Source organism: Typopeltis vanoorti, chromosome 16 (genome assembly GCF_054136105.1).
Source record: "Typopeltis vanoorti isolate ZY-2024b chromosome 16, IOZ_Tvanoo_1.0, whole genome shotgun sequence".
Taxonomy (NCBI): domain Eukaryota; kingdom Metazoa; phylum Arthropoda; class Arachnida; order Uropygi; family Thelyphonidae; genus Typopeltis; species Typopeltis vanoorti.
Window position 1 is genome coordinate 18,615,977 of NC_143564.1, and position 24,506 is coordinate 18,640,482.

The following is a 24,506-nucleotide window of genomic DNA, read 5'->3' on the forward strand; positions in this document are numbered from 1 at the left end:
TCAACTTATTGTCAGTAAAATGAAAAACAAAAAGATAGTTTTAAATCTTCAACTTATTTTCACGCACTATTTCTTAAAATAATTTTCCTTTTTTTTTTAAGACCATTTTCTCACCTCTGCTGTGATCTGTTTATTTTCCAATTGTTATCAGGGGATATGTTGAAGCACTGAATATACAGTGGAAGCATACTAAATTAAATTTTATAAACAAATGGTGTCAAAAATAAAAGATAAAAATGGCATTCATTAAAAATTGATAAATATTTTTAATGTGTGTTTTTTTTGTTCAAAACATTTGTTTATAAAATGTCATTCACAGTGTTTAATATTTAATTAGTTATCCTTCAGAATATTCAGCACGCTTCAGCCAAATTGCAGAATGAAGAAATTAAAAAAATGTATAATATTCACTTAATCATGTGGTCACATGGAAAAAAAAAATCATCATCATCATCATGCATCATATCAAGGATTTAGGCCTAGCATGGCCTGTTTTCTGGCCTTAGAAGTCATTGTTGAATCGTTTAAGAGGACGTCCTGGTTTTTTTTTTTTCCCTAATGGCTTGTACTTTAAGGCTTGTTTTGGTAATCTTTTTGTTTTCATTCTTTGAACGTGTTCCATCCATTTATGTTTATATTTTTTAATTTTTTCTATTACTGGTTCTTGGTTTAATTCTTTCATAATATCTTTGTTTCTTTTGTGATCAAATAGGGTATACTTTGCAGTTTTTCTCATAAACTTCATTTCTGCTGTTGTTAATCTTTTGTTTGTCTTTTTGTTTTATTGTCCAGATTTCGCTTCCATACATTAAGACTGGTAGGGCTAATGTATTGTATACTTTTAGTCTGGTTTGTTTTTGAACTAGGTTTGGTTTAAATATAGAATTAATTACACCTGTTCTTTTTAAATATTTTGCAATTTTTACGTTTATATCTTTTTCATTTTCATATGTGATCATACATCCTAGGTAGTTAAATGAATTCACCTGTTCTAAGATCTTGTTATCTATTACTATTTTAGTTCTTGCTGGATCTTGTCCTTTAAAGGCCATCATTTTTGATTTTTCTGTTGATATTATCATACCATAATCTTTGGATATCTCATTTAGATTTAAAATAGCTTTCTGTAAGTTATCTTCAGAATTTGTAATTATTATTTGGTCGTCGGCAAAGAGGAGAGTGTTTAAGTTAACTGTAGGAGAAAGTTTAATTCCTTGATATAAATTTTTACTCCATTTTATTATTATTTCATTTAAGTAGATATTAAAAAGAGTTGCTGAGAGGGGACATCCCTGTCGTACCCCTTGGTTTATCTCTCTTGTATGTGATAGTTCGTGATTTAATCTTATTGGTATTTGATTATTTTCATATATACTTGTGATAGCTTTTAGGATATTATTTGGTATTTGTCTTTCTTTTAATATGTTAAATAATGTTTCTTTTAACTTTATCAAATGCTTTTTCAAAGTCAATAAATGCAATATGTGTTTCTAAATTGTATTCTCTTCTTTTCTCTATTATTAATTTTAGGCAAAAGGCCGGGTCTATACATGATCGTCCTTTTCTAAATGCATTCTGTACTTCTGAAATAAAGTTTTCAGAATATTTCATTAGTTTGCTATTTAAGATTCTGCTATATATTTTGTAACAGGAATTTAGTATACTGATACCGCTATAGTTTTTAGGGTCATCTCTATTACCTTTTTTAAAGATAGGAATCACAATTGCTTTTTTCCATTCTATTGGGGGAGGGGGGGGGGATACCAGTTGAATAAATTTCATTTAAAAGCGTCTTTCTTTGAATCTTGTTCCTGCATATTTATATAGTTCTGAACCTAGTTTATCTTCTCCAGGTGATTTTCCATTTCTTGTTTCTTTCCGGCTGATTTCTAATTCTTCAGTTATTTCCTTTTCATTTTCGTTAATCGTTTGCCAGTTGTCTTTTTTTAAAATATTTGTCTGTCCACAGTTCTGTGTAGTAATTTAGAAATTCTTCTAATTTCAATTCAGTGTTTAATTTTATGTTTAATTTAATTTTCTTTGGTATCTGCATTTAGGTGTTTCAAAATCTCATATACATTGGGTCTTATTTTATATAAATCATGTTCTAAATTAGAAACAAATTTATTCCATGATTCTCTGTCTTTTTCTGACTTCTCTTTTAGCTATGGCTCTTATTCTTTTATATTCTATTTCATCTTCTAATCTTTTACTGCTTAACCATTTGTGATAGGCTTCTTTTTTCTTTTTGATTATTTCTTTTATTGAATTTTTTGGTCTTTCCTAAGCTTCCATTTGCTGCTGCATTTAGTATCGTTTTCATATTAAGCCATTCTGTTTCTTTATTTTGTTTTATTTTATCTAGATATTGGTTAATTCTTTGTTCATATAGCCATTGTACATTTGTGTCATTCAATAGTCTAGTTTTATAAACAAATGTTTCAATTTTTCTTTCTGTTCTTGTTACTTGTAGCCATTTAGGTGGTAATCTTAATTTTATTTTAACAAGGAAGTGGTCCCTGCTTATTTCATATCTTCTGTGAACTCTAACATCTAGTGAAATTTTTGATGTCTTTTCATTTAATATGAAGTAATCTAATATTGATTTCCATCATCTTGCTGCCCAAGTATATTTATGTATGTCTATGTTTATAGAAGGAATTCATTATTTTTAGGTTATTATAAACTACAAAGTCAATCAATTTTTTACCATTTCTGTTTAGAGTGTGTTCTCCATGTATTCCTATATTATTATTAATTTTCGTGTTTCCAATTCTTGCATTTAAGTCTCCTGCTAAAATTATGTAATCATTTTTATTTATTTTATTATTGTTTTGTAGCTGATTATAAAAATCAATATTATCCTGTTCTCTTCCTTCTTCTGGGGCATATAAACCAATTATTGTTAAATAGCCTCTATCTATTTTTATTCTAGCTTCTATTATTCTTTCATTCCATAATGATGTTTTAACTGTTTTGAAAGGGAGTTATGAATCCAAATCATGACTCCTGCTTGTGCTCTTTGGTCTCTGTCGACTCCACTGTATATCACATTAAAATTTTCAGTTCTCATAGTTTCTTTTAATTTCTTTTTTGTTTCAGTGATTACTGCTATTTTAAAATTTCTTTCATTTAATAACTGGTCTAATTCTATTTCTTTATATGCTATTTCTCTTACATTCCAGTTTGCTATGTGTATTATATTTTGTCTTTAAAAATTATATTAAATTAAATTATATTTTAAAAATAATAATAATATATATATATACACACTCAGTCGGGTATCTTTTTATGCAGTAGATACATTCCACAGAATTTGGTTAATATTGTTTTGGCTGTAACCATTTTTTAGAAAAGTATTGCTGATAACTTTAAATTCGTCTTTCAGTGCTTGTTAATTGGAGCAGAACTTCAAAGCCCTGTTTTTTAGAGTATTAATGACACCTAGTTTTTGTGTTGGGTGGTGGTAGGAGTTTGTGTATATATTGGCCAGTATGTGTTGGTTTCTGGTAAACAGTGAAGGAAAGACTGCAAGAAGGAAGACGTGTGACAAGTGTATCTAGAAATGGAAGTGTTCTGTTTTTCAATCTCAATTGTGAACTGTATGCATTTGTGTTGTTTGTTTAGGTGGCTAAGGAAAGTGCCTAGTGTCTGGCAGCCATGGGGCCAGATTGTGAAAACATCATCAACGTATCTAAGCCAGACTTTGGGTTTTAAAGGAGAGGAATCTAGAGTATGTTGCTCAAAATGGAATTTTGAGCAACATTGCTATTCACTATTGCAATATGGAACATAGCAATGGGGGGGGGGGGGGTAATGGCACGCCCATGGCTGTGCCTTCTTTTTGTAGGTAGAAAGTGTTTTGCCATGCAAAATAACCAGACTGTAATACATGCACAAAGAGTGCCATTTATATCTGGAGAGAATTTGTTCTGTAAAAGAAGGATTGTGTCATTGATTGGGACATTCATAAAGAGGGCAGGGATATCAAACTGACTAATAAATCATCTTTTTCTAATGTAATGTCTTTGCTTATGTTTATGAAGTGTTGTGTGTTTCTGATACATTTTTCAACATCAGAGTTGCTTTAACTTGCACTACTTAAGATGTGAGCACTGTTGAGGCATCCGTGTATTGACCTTTTATTAGTTCTTTTGATTCGAGTTTCACTAACCTGACAGCTGTTTCAAACTGTTGGTTCTCATCGGAGATCAATCAGAAACCTTAGAATGACAATAATCCTCATTGAATACCAAAGCAATTCTGTTTCAGAGAATTGTATTTTTTGCAGGTGAACAGTAGTAGGTTCTTAAGAGTAATTATCAGAGTGCTTAAATGTATTTATTTCAGTGTCACTAAATAAACAGACTAATTCACGTTTCATGCACTATTTAAGAACCCCCCCGGTAGTGCAAGATGAGGTAACTTCGATTCCGAGGATTGTATTCTCATAAGCTCTCTTTTTTTTATTCGAAACTCTTCAAGTTTCTGTGTATATGTATATTTGGCTATGAAATAAAAATGTATCTTTAATATCTCTTATTTTCTTATTTTAGATTGCCAAAATGAAGACTTTTAGGATACTCTTTGATTTAAAAGAAAATGAAATTTTGCTTTTCCTAAATATAATAACTGTCAAAGTTTTAAGTATAGAGCCAAGATGCTTCAATTTGTAATAAATCAGACATTGTAATGGAGGGTATTAGGTATCCAATCATATTTTATAGCCACTCTAGAAAGAAACTTAAAAATTTTGATCATTTAACAGAGTTGATAAGAATATAACCTTGTAAGCATTCTAGTAATTTTCAAAAATTAAAAAGAACATTTTTTACATTTCTTTCTTTTGTTTGTTTCTGTATTTTGCTATAAATTATAGCTGAATCTTTATAGATTCATCATATCACAATATTATTATTGTCTATCACATTATCTTATGTAAGATAAATATAAGCTCAGCCCTATCATTTAATATTTTATTATGCACCTACCTGGATATCACTTAAAATGAATTTAACTTTCTAACTTCCTTTTCTTTAGTGTTATACAGCAATCAGCATTCATTTTCAGACAAATATTAGACACTACAACCTTGTTAGAAATTACTTTAATATCTTGACATCTCGGCCTTCATATTGAGGTCATCATCTGGAGTATATACGTATATATACAGAAACAATGATTTGATCAACCATTATTCATTGGCCTGATCTCTAGTGGAAAAAAAAAAAACTACATCAAAGCTATATTCTATTTATAACATGTTTGTTATAAATAGAATATAACTTTGATGTAATTTTTTTTCACTAGAGGTAAGGCCAGTAGAATAATGGTTAATCAAAACATTGTTTCTTTGGCATACTGTTTGAAATATAATATAACAACCCCCCTCTCTCTCTCTCTCTCTCTCTCTCTCTCTCGTGTATGTGCTCCAGATGATTATCTTAATGTGATGGTCGAAACATCGGGGAAATTAAAGTAATTATTTTTAACATGGTTATAGTTTTCATAATTTATCTGAAATTAATAATTTCTAACATAGTTTACTTATGGCATTGAATGAGCTTTTTTCATTTCTGCTAGTAATTTATTTGAACTTTGCCAGTTTGGAGGATGGTATTTCAGGCTAGTGGAATGTACTGAATGCATTAATAAAAGGCAATTGTATAGGTTGTGGGTAGAGTTTGTGCTGTTTAAATAATGCAAGCTAAGGCAACTCTGATTCCTGTCTTATTTTCATAACTTTCTTCCTACATCTGGCTATGGATCGATTCATAATATCCTCCAACTCAACATAATAAAACTAGAATTTAAATTCCTAGAGAACATTCTATTTGAAAATAAGCAATACAACATGGAAAAAAAAAATGGCATTTATTTCTTCAAATAACAAAAATGGATTTAATAATCAAAAGGAATTCACAATAAATTATATAGGAAACTGAATTTTTTTTGCTCTTTTTTTAAGTAGCATATATCTGGTTTCCATTTCTGACTAATAAAAAAAAATAATAAAATCTTTCAAAGAATACAATGGTAGCTTATGCCAAAAAAAAAAAAAAAATCGGAGAAATCATACTATAGAATAAGTTTACTCCTTGAAAACTCTTCTATTTGAAGGGTTGCACAAGATAATGGGAGGATTTTCCTGATTGATTGTGTTTGTTATTGACACACAACAGGATTTTTTTGTGTGTTCGGCCAGCTGAATAACTAAGCAAAACCAAATATTCAGCACATCGCTACTTTATATCCAATCACTTGGATATGAAGTGGTCAAATGAACAACCAGTTCAGCTGAAAACTATTAGCATCCATGCTGATGTCTCATCAGCCCCTATTACCAAATTCTTATTCAGTTTGTATAACCGCTTCAGCCTATTCCTCACACACCTGAGTTTCTTCATCGAATGAAGAGGTCTCAGTCAGCTCAACATTGCATAAACCAGGTTGATAGCATTTAGCACAATGGGCACTCATTAGTTTGCAATCTCTTCTGTATCTGCCAACTGCATACCATCTGTATTCATTAAAGTTATTCTTTCACATTCATTATTTCTTTTACTTGCAGCATAATGATAGAATTCCTTTGAGTTGTCTTTAGCCTATCTAGCTTGTTTCTTTTCATACTCTCACTTTGCTTTCTATTCAGTACTTGTAAATCTTTGGACCTGCTCTTTATAATTTTCATAACTGACATCATCCTTTATTCGTTAAACTCTTGGAAGCCATTCTGATATTGCATCATTTAAGTAATTTTTCAAATGTTTCCCAAACACTGCTGATATCCTTCCCATCTAGCAACCGATACCATGGAACTAAACTGAGCATACTCCTCAGTTGGTTATAATTTCCTGCTTTGTAGTTTAGGATGTAGCCTTTTCTGAATGGAGCATCTATAATCTTAGCTATTTCCAGAGTCAGTACAGCATGAACACAGTTACCAACCAGATGGAAAACAGTCACATCTTTAACTGAACCTTCTGACACTGTAATCAGATCTAACACTCTTTCACCATAAGTTCTGTCACATGCTGCTTTGAGGAAGTTTTCTTGCATCAGCTCATTACATTTGGTTTCATTCTTCTGTTGAGATTTCACCCCTACTCAGTCCGTGTTTGAGTAATTGAAGTCGCCTATAATGATTACTTTACTCATTTCACAGTCATCATTTTTATATATAGTAATGCATTTTGCTGTCATTAGCAACTGATCTGTTAGGTCTGTAAAAACACACTACTATGTTTCATCTCATTAGACTCCACTTCCAGGTGGCTTCAAATTTTCCATGTGCCAAACTCTTTGGCACATGAAAAATTTTACTAGATTGCAGTTAGAACTTCTACCCTAACTGGACTCTAATGACAATATTGTTAGCGGCTCACATGCTCTTCTCTTACCTGTCTATCCTTACTAAAAATATTGTATCCTTTGGACTATCAGTTGGTGTATTCACCAATGCAATAAACTTGACCCCTTTGTTTCTCTCTGATACTGCTGGTATTCATGTAGAGACAACCTGTATGTATTTACACACACTTGGAAAATTTTGTGCTTTCTCACCAGTCAGGCAAATATCTTGCACATCAGATGTTAGCCTGGATGTACCATATGACAGCTGCCTATTATATTATAGTCATATGTTTATTCTTTGATCTGGTCAGTTTATAAGCTTTTGTTAGTACTATGGTTGTTTTATCTATATAACTACCAGTGTTGAAGAAAATATGACAAGTAATTACACATTATTGTGTTTATCAGTCTGTTAAGAAAATATAAATATGAGACAATTTGTCTTTTTTTTTTTATTATTAATAATACCATTTTTTGGAAAATTTTCTAATACTTAGTTTGCCAGCCTGGTTAACATACTCCCTATCCAACCAGTTGCAGATTCGAATACTGCCATGCCTTTAGGTGGGAGATGGAGTTCATCGCCCACTGTGAGACCACTGCCCCACTTATTGGAGGCATTCCATGTTTGGTCTCTAGAGCAGGATTTCTGGACTATGTAAAAATAAATAAAAAATAGAAGAAAAATCCATAGGTTTATAATAATCTTTTGTGGGTGAGAACCACATATTAAAATATAAAACATCCAGTATCTAAAAATTCTAAATAAAAGAAAACCCTTAAATCTACAAATGTAACTACATTAGTGTATTTGTGAATTCTGATTGGCTGCAAACAGGGCTGGTGATGTTATATGAATAGTATTTATTTATATGTTATATATATAATATATTTATAAATAAATAAAAATAATAAATATATATATTTATATATTATTTATATATAGTACTATTTAGTAAGAAAGTAAAGATGTTATATGAAGCAGAGTTAACTCCGAAAAGGCAGCTCAGAAAAACATTTGCATTAGAACCAACATAATGAAATATTTCAAGAAAATAAATACTTTTTCAACTTTCCAAGTTTTAATATCTGTTATTATTGGTCAAATTCTGCATATCCCATCACTGTGTTGGTAATACAATTCGCCCTTGAACGCAGGTTTGAACTTCGCGAGTCCACGTAGACATGGATTTTTATTTTTATTTTTTTGAATAAATACATTGGAAAAATTTTTGGGGATTTGCGATAATTTAAAAAAATTTACAGATGAACCATGTAGCCTAGAAATATCGAAAAATTCATAAAAAGTTAGGTATATCATGAATGCATTAAATGTATGTAGATACTAGTCTATTTTATTTGATATAAAGTATACACAAATCTATTATAAAAAGTTTATCAAAAATTACACACACACACACACATTTACAGACTGTACATGGTTCTATTCTCGGTAGAGAAATGTAAACAAACATAAAGATGCAGTATTAAATCATAACAGCATAAAATTAACTGTTATTAATAAATTAGTTAAATTTCATTAGTAAAATAAAAGAAATCTCCACTTAGGAGGATTTTTGTTTCCCCCTAATTGGAGATGGGCTCCACATTGCCAGATGCAATGGCGGAAGATGTACTAGAAAAACAATAGAGTGGAGACCAATAGATGGAGCAAGAAGAAAATGGAGGGATGAATTGGAAAAAGTTGCAGGAGTGAGATGGATGGGAGAGGCAAAAAACTGAAAACCATGGGAGGTACCTTCATCCAGCAGTGGACATAACTGAAAGGTTGAAGAAGAAAAGAAGAATTATAATGATTCATCATTAGTGAATGAATATAGGCTCTTGTTCCATCTGCAGCAACTAAAGGAGCCTTCCGTATTCACCCTAAACTCCACTAACAACATAATTATAGAATGCCCTAGGGATTTGCTTCTTCAGCCAGTCTCTTTTCACATGTCTGGTTTTCTTTCCTCATTCCACTTGTCACCTTCCAGGCGTGCATTTTATACTCCTCATGCTGCTGATGGATATCTTGTTCTTTATACCTATTCAAAACATCCTCTTTCTTAGAGGTTCCTGCATAATTCCATGATTCATCCCACTCCTACTTTATTTATCCTCTGAACCTTAGGAATAGAATCTAACTTTGCACTAAGTAACTTCTGCTCAGGACATCAACTAGTTATTACTAACAGTATGTTCCAACATAAAAATATGCACAACTTCATGGAGATATCATGCAGGAAATAAGAAAAATCTAATTGACTGTTATTGTTGATAGAATATTTTCCAGTTGGTTCAGGACACAAGAGCATACACAGCATTTGAAATTGGAAGTGAAAACCATTTAGTCTTGAGCAGGATAAAATTGAATTTCATATTGATAAGAATAGTGTGTAAGAAAGTTTTGAAACAAATCAGAAAGCAGCTTTCAGAGGTGAACTGTAGACTAAAATACACAAACATTATTCAAGAAAAACTTAAGAGTTTGAAAACAAGAACCAAACCTTGGAAATCCAATCACAAACCCTGAAGTCTGCAAGAATGATTCGATCAGAGATGCATGTGGTGAGGTTGTCTGCAAGTATAGAAAAATCAGTACTCCATGGTGTACTGAGGAAATTAGAGAGACAGTAAAGAAAAAGAAGAAAGCAACCGTGGAATGCATTGCCTGATGGAGTGGTGAGAGCGAGAACGGTCAATAAGTTTAAGGAGTGGTATGATATACTTTGTGTTTCTTAGGGGGGGGGGACCTCCCCTCGATGAGTCTTGACAGACTTTATGTTCTTAGGAAGGACCTCCCACGATGAGTCTTTTGACTCCATGGAGGCCTGAATAATAATAATAATATCAAAAGTTCCTGGCAAGTAAGTCAACTTGTATCCTTAGAGAACATAGAAATGTAAGGAAGCAATGCATTGTGTAAAACTAACTAAACAGAAGTCATGGGAAGACTTTGGAAGGAACATAGAAAATAAATATTGGGATGGTGGCAAAATATTCTGGAGACTATTGAAAAAGCTTATAAATTAAGGAAGGAGTACTGTAAAAGAAATCAGATGATAAAGATGACATGAAAACTGATTATCAAGATATTCTAGATGTTTTGAGTAATTGCATTCAAAGATGGTTAAATGAAACAAGCAGGGTGATGGAAAACATTCTACAGGAGTGCAATCAGGAATACATATCTGTAATTGAAGTAGAAAGTCATCAAAAAAAACCTGAAACATCGAAAGGCATCTGGAGTAAATGGTGTTCATCCAGAAATGATCATCAAATACAGAGGTATAAAAGTTTTACAGCAGCTGCAGCACATAATTCAGAAGGCCAGGCCAAAGAGTCAAATTCCAGATAGTAGAGCTCTCGTAGTACCCATTTATAAAGAGGGAAATAAAACAATGTGAGATTTACAGAGGTATTTCTCTGCTGAATGTTCCTGGTAAGATATATGCAGTATACTTGAGAAATGGCTAAGAAAAATTGTGGAAGGGAAGTTTGGTAAAGAACAAGTTGTATTCAGCCAAATAGAGGTTGTCAGCATCAGCATTTCACTTTAAGACAAAATAGTTGAGAAATCATGGGAATATAACAAGGATTTGTATTTAAGTTTTGTATATCTGGAAAAGTCATAACAAGGTGCCAAAAGGAAAGCTCTTCAAATCTCTACACCTGTATCTTGTTTAAGAGTTGCTGAAGCTGTAAATTTGTCAGTTAGGAAGATCCTCAGAATGGATCCTCGCCATTCTGAAAATAAAATAAAAAGAATGATAAACTAAACTATTAAATCATTTATGAAACTTATATCAAGCAAAATTTGAGCTGTAAGTCAGTTGTTAGAATCAAAGAAGTTACGGGGACATGGTTTGATGTTAAATCAGGTGTACAGCAAGGGTGCACATTATGAAGATAAGTGCTATTAAGTGTGATATCAAATTTGGTGATAATGTTAGCTCTTTAACTTTATGCAAACAGTGTTATACTTCTAAATACAGTACAAGTCTGCAAGACTCCCTCGATAATTGAATGACTGTTGTAATAAATTTGGTATGAAAAATCAGCAGTAAAAAGAATAATAAAAAGAGCAGAAACATTGAAAACATCAAATGCATCCTGAATGGAGACTTGTTCTAAAGGATGCATCCTTTAGAACAAGTAAAATATTTCAGCATTTTAGGCACAATTTTTAGTGAAGATGGCAAAAATTATATATGGAAATATACAACAGAATTATTAAGCTGGTATGGTAGAAAGTCACATGAATAAATTTATATGGAATAAGAATGAAATTAGTCAAAACACTAAACTATCTGTATACAACACAGTGGTCATACCAGTTTTAACTTATGGATCTGCGAGCTGGGTTTGAAATAGAGCATTTGATGAAAGACTGATGGTGGCAGATATGAGATTTCTGAGAAAGATTAGCAGATGGAATCAGTGGCAGTATCATATTAAAAATGAAGATATTATGATAGAACTTAGCATTGTTAGCATTCAGGAATGTGAGAGTAGAGCTAATCTCGGGTTGTATGGTCACTTAAAGAGAATGAGAGAAGAAAGATTAGCACAAGAGTGTTCTTTTCCAGGTTTTCAGGAAAAAAAGACCCAGTGGATTGATACAGGTGCCTTAGAAGACCTGAATATAAGATCTGGTAATATGGAAGTCTTGGCAGATAACCAATTAATTTGGAGGAAAATTGTCTATCAAGAGTTATTATCACAGGAAAAGATTACATCATTACTGTCATAATATCTTATAACTCCCCCTCCCTGAGGGTACTTATCAGAAATTTGATTCTGATGATGATATTGGGAATGATTTGAGGAATATTTAGTTAGTGTGCTGGTGATGTTATACTCAGAAAGCAATAGTTAATAAATTTGAAGCACAGATCCTACAGAGAATGATCTAAATAGACTTAGTCTGGGCAGATGATAATGGCTGCCAGTTTAATGTGACAAATTGTAAGGTTATGCATTTCATTGTAGGAATTTGATAAGCAAAGAATTGGAATGTGATGGTAGAATGTATTGAAAAGTGGACAAAATAGCTCAAAGGATAACTTGTATGTTAAAAACATGCCAACAAGCAGCGATAAGGAAGTGATTATGCTCTTTGTAAAGCCTTGATATGACTATATCCAGATTATTGTGCATGGATTTCATTGCTTGAGTTTCTTGGGTGTGTTTAAGTGGTGGATAGGATTCAGAGGTGAGTAACCAAATTCAAGGAGGGATATTATAGGAAGATGTGGTATCAAAAATGTTTTAGAGAATAAATGCTAAAGAAATTTGCCAGTACATGTATTTCTTGTAGATAAACTTATACGTTGGTTACACATGACTCTAGATTTTTCAGAAAATGACATTGTATACTAAAATATTAATTAAAAAACTTTAATCAATACCAATTAATTGCAATACAATATTTCTATTGTAATATTGAAATAATACCTTACAATATTTCAGCAATGTTACATGGCCATCTTCTGGGAACATAAACTATGATATGTGCACACAGGCACTAACAGTGAGCAAATGAGGCTGAAGAAGGCAACTGGTGTTGGTCCTAGAGTCCCAAAGGTGCCCCCTATCAGACTAAATTGAGTTGTTACAACCCAATAAGATTTTTAATGAATATTTTAGTATACATTGTCATTTCCTGAAAAATTTCACCAATATGGTAAATTAAAACTGAAGATTTCAAGACAACTGAATTGTTTGACCTTCTTAGAACACTGCTGGGATAATAAGTTGATCCCTAACTGTGTAAAATTTCATGTTACCAAAGGCTCTCCACATTTATAATCTCACTAGCTTTGCCCTACTACGTACACATATTGTCGACACAAACAAGGCTATTCGTGTGGTAGAGGAAGAGCTTGCTGCTATGCTGAACGACGACCTTTGGACGATCCTCTCAGACATCTTGCATGCTTCAGCAGAGAAAGAATTTATTAAAATACAATGTTGACACGTAAAAAAGTTTGAAAGTCTATAAAAGAACTCTGCCTCCGAACCCCAAATACTGCTCAACACGGTAATTAACCTTTCTTCTATTACCTTGAAGCCTGAAGCTCTCAGTGCCCTTGTATGTGGCCACAACTCTGCCATAGCACTGAAAACAATACCATCTGAAGAAATAATGATGCAAGTAGAATGTATCTGCAACCTGCCCATCCATATTGCTAACAATATCAGACTGGATGTAGCCAGAGATCTTACGAAAGCTAAACCACCAACCTATCTAAAGAAGAACTAAAAGCGCTACAAGAAATGAAGAACAACAGCAAAATAGTAATCACCAAAGCAGTTAAGGGAAATGCCACTGTGGTTCTCAACCAAACGGACTACACAAGTAAGCTTTCAACTTTACTGTTAGATCGTTCTACCTACCTCCCCATTGAATATGATCCCACCAGCTCCCAAATCAGAACACCCCAAAGACTCCTTAAGAAGGTTACTTCTTGGCCTGTGAAGTGACTAGCAGACTAAAATCTTTCAACTCTAGACTCCCACCCTGAATATATGAACTACCAAAAATCCATAAACAGAATGTGTCATTACATCCCGTTGTGGATGGTATTGATTTCCCCACATACAAATTAGCCAAGCATTTAGCCAAAGTGCTGCACATTATACTGGCAGCACACCATCGCACATTAAAAACTAAGCCCACTTTAAAGCCAGTATAGAGAACCTCTCAGTCCAACACACTGACATAATGGTCAGTTTTGATGTCTCCTCCTTATTCACAAGTGTCCCACTCAAAGATACTTTAGATCTCATCCAAGCCAAATTTCCTCCCAATATCTCAGCCCTATTTCAGTTCACCATGAACTCAGGCTATTTCGTTTGGCAAGGAAAATTCTACAAACAAAGGGTACAGCCATGGGTTCTCCACCCCTAGCGCAAACTTCTTTACGGAGACTTTTGAAGAAAAAGCCTTAAACTCAATCCCACTGTCTGACTATGTTACATGAATGATGTGTTCTCTATTTGGCCACATGACTTAGACACTCCACAATTTCCTAACACACTTAAACAATCAACATCCCAGAATCCAGTTCACCTTGGAGAAGGAAAACAACAGTCTCCCTTTCCTAGACACTCTGATTACATGCCAGCCTGATGGATCCCTGTCTTTCTCTGTTTACAGAAAACCGACCCATACATGTAGATACATTCATCAGCAATCCCCCCCCCCCTCACAACAATATGGGATTAACAGGCTAAATTAATCCGTTCAGACCACAGTGTCCTAAGTACTGAACTTAACCATATCCTTAACACCTTTATTAGCCAATGGCTACAACCCCCAAAAAATTCAGAAAATATTAAACCAGTTAACCACAACTTCCTCCCCTTCATAACAGAATTACACTAAATCCATTATCATTCCTTATATCTGGGGCACGTCTGAAAAGCTAACAAAAATCCTAAAAAAATATGATCTGACTACCGTTACAAACCATATAAGAAATTAGCATCCCTTATGTTGGAACTGTATTTTGCACTTGGTTAGACTATAATAAATTTAGTTTAATCCTTTATCTAAGTGTGAGCAAACGAAGTTTGCACCTGAAAATATCTTCAGGACTGTAGCAAGGTGGTGCAACTGTTGGCAACTCGGAGCAAAGGTGGACCAAGCTCTCATCACTCCTTGTCTCAGTATCTCCCACCATGCAAAGCACATGTCCTTGCAGACATGTATAATACTATGCATTGGGGGAAGGGCCACTACCCAGTCTAACCAAGTGCAAAATAAACTGCCAACATCTTTCTCTAAATCCAGAGTAATTTAATAATAAGGTGGTACACTGATTGGCAACTCACATAGGTAAATATGACCTCTCTATTGCTTGGGGCTCCCCACAACTAGATCGGAAAGGAGCACAAATAGAAGACATAATTGATTATCTAAACCTTGAGATCATAAATAAGAGGCAATATATATATATCTGTCAAAAACTACAGGCACAGAATCAGCATTACATATCACAGCAGTAGATTATGAAACTGCGAGTCTTACTACAGTGGAAAATATTAAAGAATGCCATCAGTGATCATAGACCTATTATCACAACCATAAATTTGCAGTTAGACCAAAAAACACAGACAAAGAGATCTTGGAACTTCAGAAAAGCAAATCGGCCTAAATACACACAACTATTAGAAATATATTGCACTGGCACACCCACTAGTAAAGAACTTGATCAGCAACTACTAGAACTAACTAACAACATACAGAAAGCTGCAAAAAAAATTCAATTCTCAGAGGTCTCAGGAAAAACAATTGGGTTCCATTTTTGAAAGATCACAATATTAGTGCTATGATCACTGAAAAAGATATTATTAATGAATAGTTAAAACAAAATAATACAGAAGACAACAGAAAGAAGTTAATAGAATTAACTCAAAACATAGAAGATGAAATTTCTAACTGCAAACAAAAAAAAGTGGGAAGAATTCTGCAATAGACTAGACCCAAGAAAAGACTGACAACACTGAACATCAGATTATTCAACAATGCAACACTTCCGGATACTGATCAGTCTTCAAACACAGTCTCCTCAGGAACCAAATAATAAACAAATTTACTAGCCAAACATTACTCTAATGCAAGCAAGCTGCAATACAACAAAGAAGACAAAAAGTGCAGGAAAATTTCAAAACTACTACTAATACAATTTAGAACCTATCCCTCTGAAGATAGCTGGCTGCTTCTATTAGGGCTTCTTGATGCTTGTAAAGATTAAATATGAGCCTTCTATCTCTCCAATCTACCTTTATTGTTTTTAGGAGGTGAAACATATGATTTCAGTCAATACTTTCAAAGGCTTTCTCCAAGTCAAGAAAGACTATCAGAGCATTTTGATTCTTCTCCAATCTTCTTTCAGTAACTGTTCTTAGAGCTAGGATTGCTTCTCTTGTCCCCTGCTGTCTCCTGAATCCAAACTGGTCATTGCCAACCTATTCTTCAACCTTCTTTGTTAGTCTTTTTTGTATAATTTTGAGTAGTATTTTCGAAGCATGTGATATTAAGCTTACTGTTCGATGATTTTCACACTTGTTTGCATTATTTACTTTAGGAATGGGTATGATAGAGCATTGTGTAAAGTCTTTGGGGATGATCCCTGTTTCATAAATATCCTTTATGATCTTGAAAAGGTATGACTTAGTTATGTTTCCTGAGTATTTTATTAATTCTGAGGGGATGTTATCAGTGCCTGGTGCCTTGTTGGCTGACAATTCATTCAGTGCCCATTCAAATTCATCTTTTAATATAGTTGGACCAATTTCTTCCGTATCAAGTCTTGTTTCATCTTCTATAGCCTTGGCATCTAGATCTTTTCCATTATATAGATCTTCTAAGTACTCCTTCCATCTTTCTGAAATTTCTTCCTTATCTATAAGTATGTTCCCCTGTTTATTTTTGATAATTGTACTTCTTGTCTTGTTTTGCTGGCTTATTCCTTTTTATAATGTTATAAGCTTTATCGATTCTTCCAGTCTTTGTTAGATCTTCTATTTCTTTTACATTTCTCTGTATACCATTGTTCTTTTGCTTCTTTACACTTTGTTTATCATATTTTTTCTGTTTATATTTGTCTTTGCTTTCTTCCTTTAGGGAGGTTTTGTATTTTCTTCTTTCATCTATTAGATCTAGAATGTCCTGGGTGATCATGGTTTTTTTTATTTGCTTCTTCCTTAATCCTATGCAGTCATTGGCAGCCTTGATGATTGTATCCTTCAAATGAGTCCATTTTTCCTCTATGTTTTTCTTTTCCCTCCCTCTCTCTCTCTCTCCAGTTTTAATGCTTTCATCAGTTGGCTGTTTATAGTTTCTATGGTTTTCCTCTGTTTTCAGATTACTTATGTTCCATTTGGGCCTAATGGTGGTCACTATCAACATCAGCTCCCGGGTAACTTTTGCATGATTTTACTTGATTTTTAAATCTATTTCTTGTCATAATATAATCTATTTGGTACCTTCCTATATCCCCTGGCATTTTCCAAGTATACCTTATTCTTTTTGGTACCTCATACCAGGTATTAGTAATGATCAGATTGAATTGGTGGCAGAACTCCAAAAGTCTATCTCCTCTTTCATTTTGGCTTAATTTCATATTTCTTCAGATATAACAGCCACTTATACACCTATTGACAAATTATCCACCCATTTTCCTTCATCTAAAGATAAACGCTCAACCTTGTCTCTAGGTGTGTATCAGGTTCCTTGTAATTGTAATCTTTCTTACTTTGGACAAATTGGATGGTCTATAGAAAAAAGAATTCAAGAGCATCAGTCATCAATTCAACACAACAAACCTGAGAAATCTGGATTAGCTCAGCATGGATTAGAAACAAGCCACAACATCCTTTGGTCCAAGACTTTCCTCCTACACAGATGTCGCTACAAATTCGAAAGTTTATTTAAAGAAAGTATGGAGGCCTTACTTCGACGTCCTAACTTGAATCGTAATAACTATATCTATATCAAAAATTGGGGCAAGTTTAATCAAGATAACACATTATTTTTTTTAATTTATTTAATTTTTTTTTTTTTGTAAATTTCCTATATTAGTCTAATGTTGTTTAAGATTATTATATGAATTTCTGAATTAATATCTTTAATTACATACATACATCTTCAAGGCCCACTTTTCCTAATTGGGTTGTGGGGGCAACAGCTGCAAGAGGAACTTCCAATGGTCACAATCCTCTGCCACCAAGCTCAGGTGTTCTGGTGGGATTCCCAAACGTGTCCACCCAAGGTTTTGGATATAATCTATCCAGCAAGTCCTTGGCCTTCCACGTAGCCTCCCACCCTCTGGCTTGGCAAAGAGGGCCTGCTGAGGGAGCCTCTTGTGGCATTCTGACCAGGTGCCCGTACCAACGTAACTGTGATCTCTCAACACAGAGAAGCAGCGGTTGAGTATTGAGGGTTTCCCAAATTGCAGAGCTTCTGACTGTCAAGTTTTGTCAGCCCCGCAACCCCTCGAAGGAACCTCATTTCAGCCGCTTGGATTCGTGTCCGCATTCTTTCGGTCATTACCCAACTCTCATGACCATAGGTGAGGATGAGGACATAGACTGTATTGAAGACAGCCAGCTTTGCCTTCTGGCTTAACTCCTGCTTCAATACTACCAAACGTCCAAGCTCCTGCAATATTGAGCTTGCTAAGCCAATTTGAGTATCTAGCTCTACGTCCCATTTTCCATCAGTCGTGAATATGGACCCAAGGTATTTAAACTTCTCCACCTGTCTCATTGGGACTCCACTTACATTGAGAGTGCACTGGGATGGTTGTCTTGAGACCACAAATGCTTCAGTTTTGGCCACACTGATCTTCATTCCGGCGTCTGCACAAACAGCTACAAACCTATCCAGGGTCTGCTGGAGGTAATCTGTGGAAGAGCTAAGCAGAACTAGGTCATCTGCAAAAAAGCAGACGTCCAATGCTACATTTTCCAATTCTGACACACTCACTGCCTCGGCTGTGCCTATCAATCCAGTCCATAAATATTATGAAAAGGAGGGGTGACAGAACACCCCCCTTAGCGGAGGCCAACGGAGACTGTGAAAGGTTCAGACTTTGTGCTGTTTACCCTGACACAAAACTCTGGGCATTCATACAGGGACTTGATGGCAGCTAATAGTTGACCATCCACTCCATACTCCTGTACTACTTGCCAAAGCTTATCCCGAGGAACCCGGTCATATGCCTTCTCCAAGTCCACAAAACGTGTAGACATTCTTGGCATATTCGCAAGATTTCTCAAAGACTTGCCTTAAAGTGAAGATTTGGTCAGTTGTGCTTCTACCAGGACGAAAGCCACATTGTTCTTCCTGGAACTTTGACTCAACTATGCTCCTGCACCGTCTTTCCAAGCACTTAGCATACACTTTCCCAGGCAGGCTGAGCAGAGAGATGCCACAATAGTTACTGCAATCCTTCTGGTCTCCCTTCTTAAAGACTGGTATTATTATCCCTGTCTGCCATTGCTTTGGTGCTCGCCCAGATATCCAAGCAGCCTGACACACTCGAGTCAGCCAGAGAACACCGTCTCGATTTAAGGCTTTTAGCATTTCGGGCCGAATTTCATCATCGCCAGCAGCCTTGCCCGATTTTAGCGATTTTATTGCTAAATGGACCTCTTCTGCTGTGAGACTAGTCATTGGCTCGATCTGCACCTCTTGGATGTCCACAACTGCTGGGCCACCTGGGTTAAGAAGACTCAAAGTATTCCCTCCATCTGTGGAGGATATCGCGGTTGTTAAAAGTGCACCATCAGAGGCCTTAATTGCCCTTGCTGAGCACGATTTCCTCCCTCGAAGGCAGCAGATGGTCTGCCAGAATACTTTGTTTGCATTTGCATAGGATGAGTCTAATCTTTCTCTAAAGGATTCCCAAGCCTTCTGCTTTGCTGTCTTTACTGCCTTAGCAGCAGCTTTTCGTGCCTCAGCATACCGCAAACGCATCTCAGGTGACCTGACTCTAAGCCATGTTAGGTAGGACTCCTTTTTTGCCCGGGCAGTTTTTCGGACTTCTTGGTTCCACCAAGGTGTCCTTTTCTCACTGCTAGTTGCCACGCTGAGCCGCTTTCTGCCACACCATGAGAGTGCAGAGGCAGTGACAGCTGTTCTGAACAGCTTCCATTCCTCCTCAACATCTGCAGTATGCTTGGGAATCTCTTTGAACCTAGAGGAAATGTCATCTGCAAAATTCTTCCTCACAGCCTCATTTTCCAATGTCTCCCATTTCATGCGGTATAGCTACTTAGGCCTACCAGCGTTGATGGTAGCATCTGGTTTCTGAAGCCGTAGAGTGCACACAACAAGGTGGTGGTCAGTTGACAATTCTCCCCTCTTCTCACATGAACGTCCAACACTGAGGAAAATAGGTCTGCTGAGACTATAAAGAAGTCAATCAGAGACCTTTGTTCAGTGTATCCCTGTACCAAGTATACTTATGGACTTCTCGGTGCTGGAAGAAGGTATTCATTATGGACAAGCTGTTAGTACAGCAGAAGTCCAATAATTTCAACCCATTCGCGTTAAGGTCAGGGGCACCATTCCTCCCAACCACACCCCTCCATGTCTGGTCATCTGTTCCAACATGTGCATTAAAGTCACCCATTAGCAGGACTGATTCCATGTCTGCCACTCTGTCAAAAGCAGCATCCACTTCCTCTAGGAAGGCAGAGTATTCTGACTCCAGATTAGGTGCATAGGCTTGCACCACAGCCAAATCATGGTTTTTCATCTGAAGCCTTAACATACATACCCATCCCCTCAATGGGATCCACTCAGCAACACAGTCTGACAGCTGGGGGCTTGTGAGTATCCCCCACACCTGCCTGAGCAGACATTGTCGGGCTCACACCAGAGTAGCAGAGCTTCCACCCCTTATCCAGGTCGACAGTTCCAGAGCCTCTCCTCTTAGTTGAAGAAAGCCCGACTAAGTCTAGCCGGTAGCGCTCGGCTTCCTCAACCAGTTCCAACTCCTTCTCTGTCAGAGAGAAGATGTTTCAGTTGCCTAAAGCCATAGTCTGGTGCCGTTGTCGTTGCCATTTCCGTCCTTTTGCAGAACCATTTCTTTGCGCTGCCCCTAAACACCTCCCCAAATGGGTAGCGGGCCCATTGATGAAGTTTCCTCTAGCAGAGTGGTGTCTAAGGGAGACTGTAACATATTTTTCGAACAGGTCCCTCTGCCTAAAACCCGAACGCGTCCCTTGGTAACCCACGCGATGGACGATGCGGTATGAACATTTTTTGATGGCCTGATCATGTTACAGTGTTTGATAATGTCCTGTTAGCACAAGACGAAATGACATAGAAAAATAGGAAAGATTCCCCTCGAATACTCTAATAGCATTCGGGGGAAGGAGCAAGAAGAGAAGAAAGAAAGAATCAAGGGAGGAAGAGGAGGGATCAGTCTACAGATAATATAACAGATGTATATTACATGAAGTAAGGCATGGTCCAGCATCAGGTACCTCTGGTTTGCCACACCCGTACTCACTAAAGTGAGCCCCTGAGGAATTATGACTAATATCTTTAATTATGACTTTAAAAATGTTTACTCTTCTAATACTTAGTGATGTGACATCACGCAGCTCGTTCTATGTGTGAATGATCAACTGTTCATATTCCACTGTATTTTTTTAAAACTATTCCTATGTAGCCACTGAAGATGGTCTGTAATATTCAGAGCGAAATATTTGGCAAATTAAACATTATTCTTGTGCAAACGTGTATATATTTCTTACCCTTATTAAAACCTAATAAAAATCCTAGTGACTGTAAAAGCTACAGACAAATAGCTTTGAGTAGCACTCTCTGTAAACTAAACGAAAGAATAATACATACCAGACTTATGAATTGGCTCTTAGAAAATAAGAAGATCAACTTCTACCAAATTGCATACAGGTCTCAACACACTACAGAAGATCAATTATTTTATCTTTGCCAATCAGTCATAGATGGCTTTCAAGAAAAACCACCAAAGAAGACGACAGCAATATTCTTGGATCTCACAGCTGCCTACGATCGTGTCTGGAGACAAAAATTAATAAAAATTGCATACGATACAGGAATAAGGGGGGGGTACATTAATTTGGATTTCATGAAAGGAAGAAAAATGTAAGTAAAAGTTAATGGAATTTATTCCAATGTGCATCATGCATTGAACTTGGGCTGCAGTCCCACAGTGTTTTAAACCCACTCCTATATCTCATCTATATGAACAATATCCATCCTCACATAAATGACACAAAAATAGCATGCTATGCAGATGATATAGCAATCTGGCACACAAGCAGTAATCATCAACAATCTGAAAAAGTCCTAAATAATTCAATAAAAGGCTTAGAAAGATGGGCAAAGGAACTTAAACTAGATAAACCCAGAAAAAACAAAACTGATCATCTTCTCCACTGATAGAAAAAATAGACACAATTACAACCCTCAAATCAAAATATATAATATCAAAATAGAAAAAAACAGTCTCCAAAATACTTAGGCCTAACGTTAAATTTGAAAAATAAGAACTGTATACTGCAATGGATACTAGCCCATGTAAATATTGAAGGCAATGAAAGAGCAGACAGTCTAGCCTAACTCTAGACACTGAACTGAGATTTACAACTCATATTACAAATCTATCTAATAAAGCTCTTAAAAAGCTTAATATCATCAAAAGGCTTTGTGGAACAAAGTGGGGTGTAAAACCGAAGACACTCAAAACTACATATACGGCTCTCATACAACCCACTATGGAATATGCCTCATCAATCTGGGCTCCAGCTTCTACTAGCTCAAAAGAAAAACTTGACAGAATACAGAGAAAGATGTTGGAAGTTTATTTTGCACTTGGTTAGACTTATAATAAATTTAGTTTAATCCTTTATCCAAGTATAAGTAAACAAACTTTGCACCTGAAAATATCTTCAGGACTGAGGTAAGGTGGTACATCCATTGGCAACTTGTAGCGAAAGGTAGACCAAGCTCTCATCACGCCTTGTCTCAGTATCTCCCATAATGCATAGCACATTTCCTTGCGGACATGTATACTGCTATGCATTAAGGGAAGGGCCACTACCCAGACCGCTTTATTGAGGTCTCGTCAGCGTGAGGCAGACCCAGAGTGGTAATACTAAGGCAGACAACAGGTGTACCACCTTATTATTAAATTACTCTGGATTTAGAGAAAGATGTTGGAAGTTTATTTTGCACTTGGTTAGACTATAATAAATTTAGTTTAATCCTTTATCCAAGTGTAAGCAAACGAAGTTTACACCCGAAAATATCTTCAGGATTGAGGTAAGGTGGTACATCCGTTGGCAACTTGTAGCAAAGGTTAGTGGCCCTTCTCTTAATGCAAAACGTCCGCAAGGAGATGTGCTTTGCATTATGGGAGATACTGAGACAAGAAGTAATGAGAGCTTGGTCCACCTTTGTGCCAACGGATGTACCACCTTACCTCAGTCGTGAAGATATTTTCAGGCGCAAACTTTGTTTGCTTACACTTCGATAAAGGATTAAACTAAATTTATTATTATTGACAGAATACAATCAAGAGCAGCAAAAATTATCATAGTGCAGTCTCATCCACAAATAATTTAAAAGCTCAACAAGAGTGTGTGCTTCACATACTAGAAGACAGAAGAAAACTCTCCACAGTTAAATTCACTAACAGAATCAGCACTCTCTCCTGACTCACTCAGGACTTTCGTTGCCTGGACAAGAAAGTCTAGACTACAGAGATCATCTACATTACAATATGATCAAGAAATTAGAAAACAGATTGACTTAGAGCACCTATCCATTGAAATAAGCAAAGAGCCATTCTTTTCCACTATTCTACCAAAAAACACAATAAACTTAAATCTCCTCGAACCTTGTTCACAAAAGGATTCACAGGAAGAAAATAAAAGAAAAGTACTTGACACTACATCATTTAAATAATCTAAACTATGTCATTGGCTACACTGATGGATCATTTGATGAAGCACTCAACCAAGGAGGTTCAGTGGTTTTTCTAACTCTACCTGGAAGCGAGGAAATGCAAATTAAAACCACAGCTGGCAAAATAGCTTCAAACTTCACTTATGAATTAACAGCCATACAAACAACTCTCAAGTTCTCTCTAATCCAGTAATAAACATTACAGAAAGAATAACTGTCTACAGCAATTCTAAATCTGCACTTTAAGCATTAAAAAATGGAAAAGCAAAATTCATGAACAACTAACAACGTTAAATTTAAAAAATAGGAACTGTATACTGAAATGGATACTAGCTTATGTAAATATTGAAGGCAATTAAAGAGCAGACAGTCTAGCCAAAGAAACAAGACAATTACCTTAAAAATTAGACCCACTATCACTAACTGATGCTAACTCTGTCACCAAAGTAAGATTGGTAAAACAAACATCAAGAAGAAGAATGAAAATAGAGAAATAACCACAATCACCACCAGACTAAGCACGTTACATTTTAAAAGCGTGAAAATTCAGCCAGACGGTAGTAGGAGCTATGAAGCATGCAAGAACTGTCTGGGAGTTGAACTAACATGTAATCATTGACATATAAATGTATTCAATGCAGGTTTGGTGTTTAATGAGCATGACGCTCCAACA

The 24,506-nt window shown here is 35.5% G+C and overlaps 1 protein-coding gene across 2 annotated transcripts in view; it reads left to right on the forward strand.

The window, feature by feature from the left end:
* The window catches only part of BORCS5 (BLOC-1 related complex subunit 5), a 115,736-nt gene that overhangs the window by 15,073 nt on the left and 76,157 nt on the right, over positions 1–24,506 (forward strand). The window contains exon 2 of one of the 2 annotated variants that reach the window (XM_090406561.1): positions 4,557–4,789. The exons of the other annotated variant lie outside the window; for it this stretch is intronic. The gene's annotated coding sequence lies outside the window, so the exon portion shown is untranslated. The remainder of the gene's footprint in view (positions 1–4,556; positions 4,790–24,506) is intronic. 2 annotated transcript variants of the gene reach the window in all.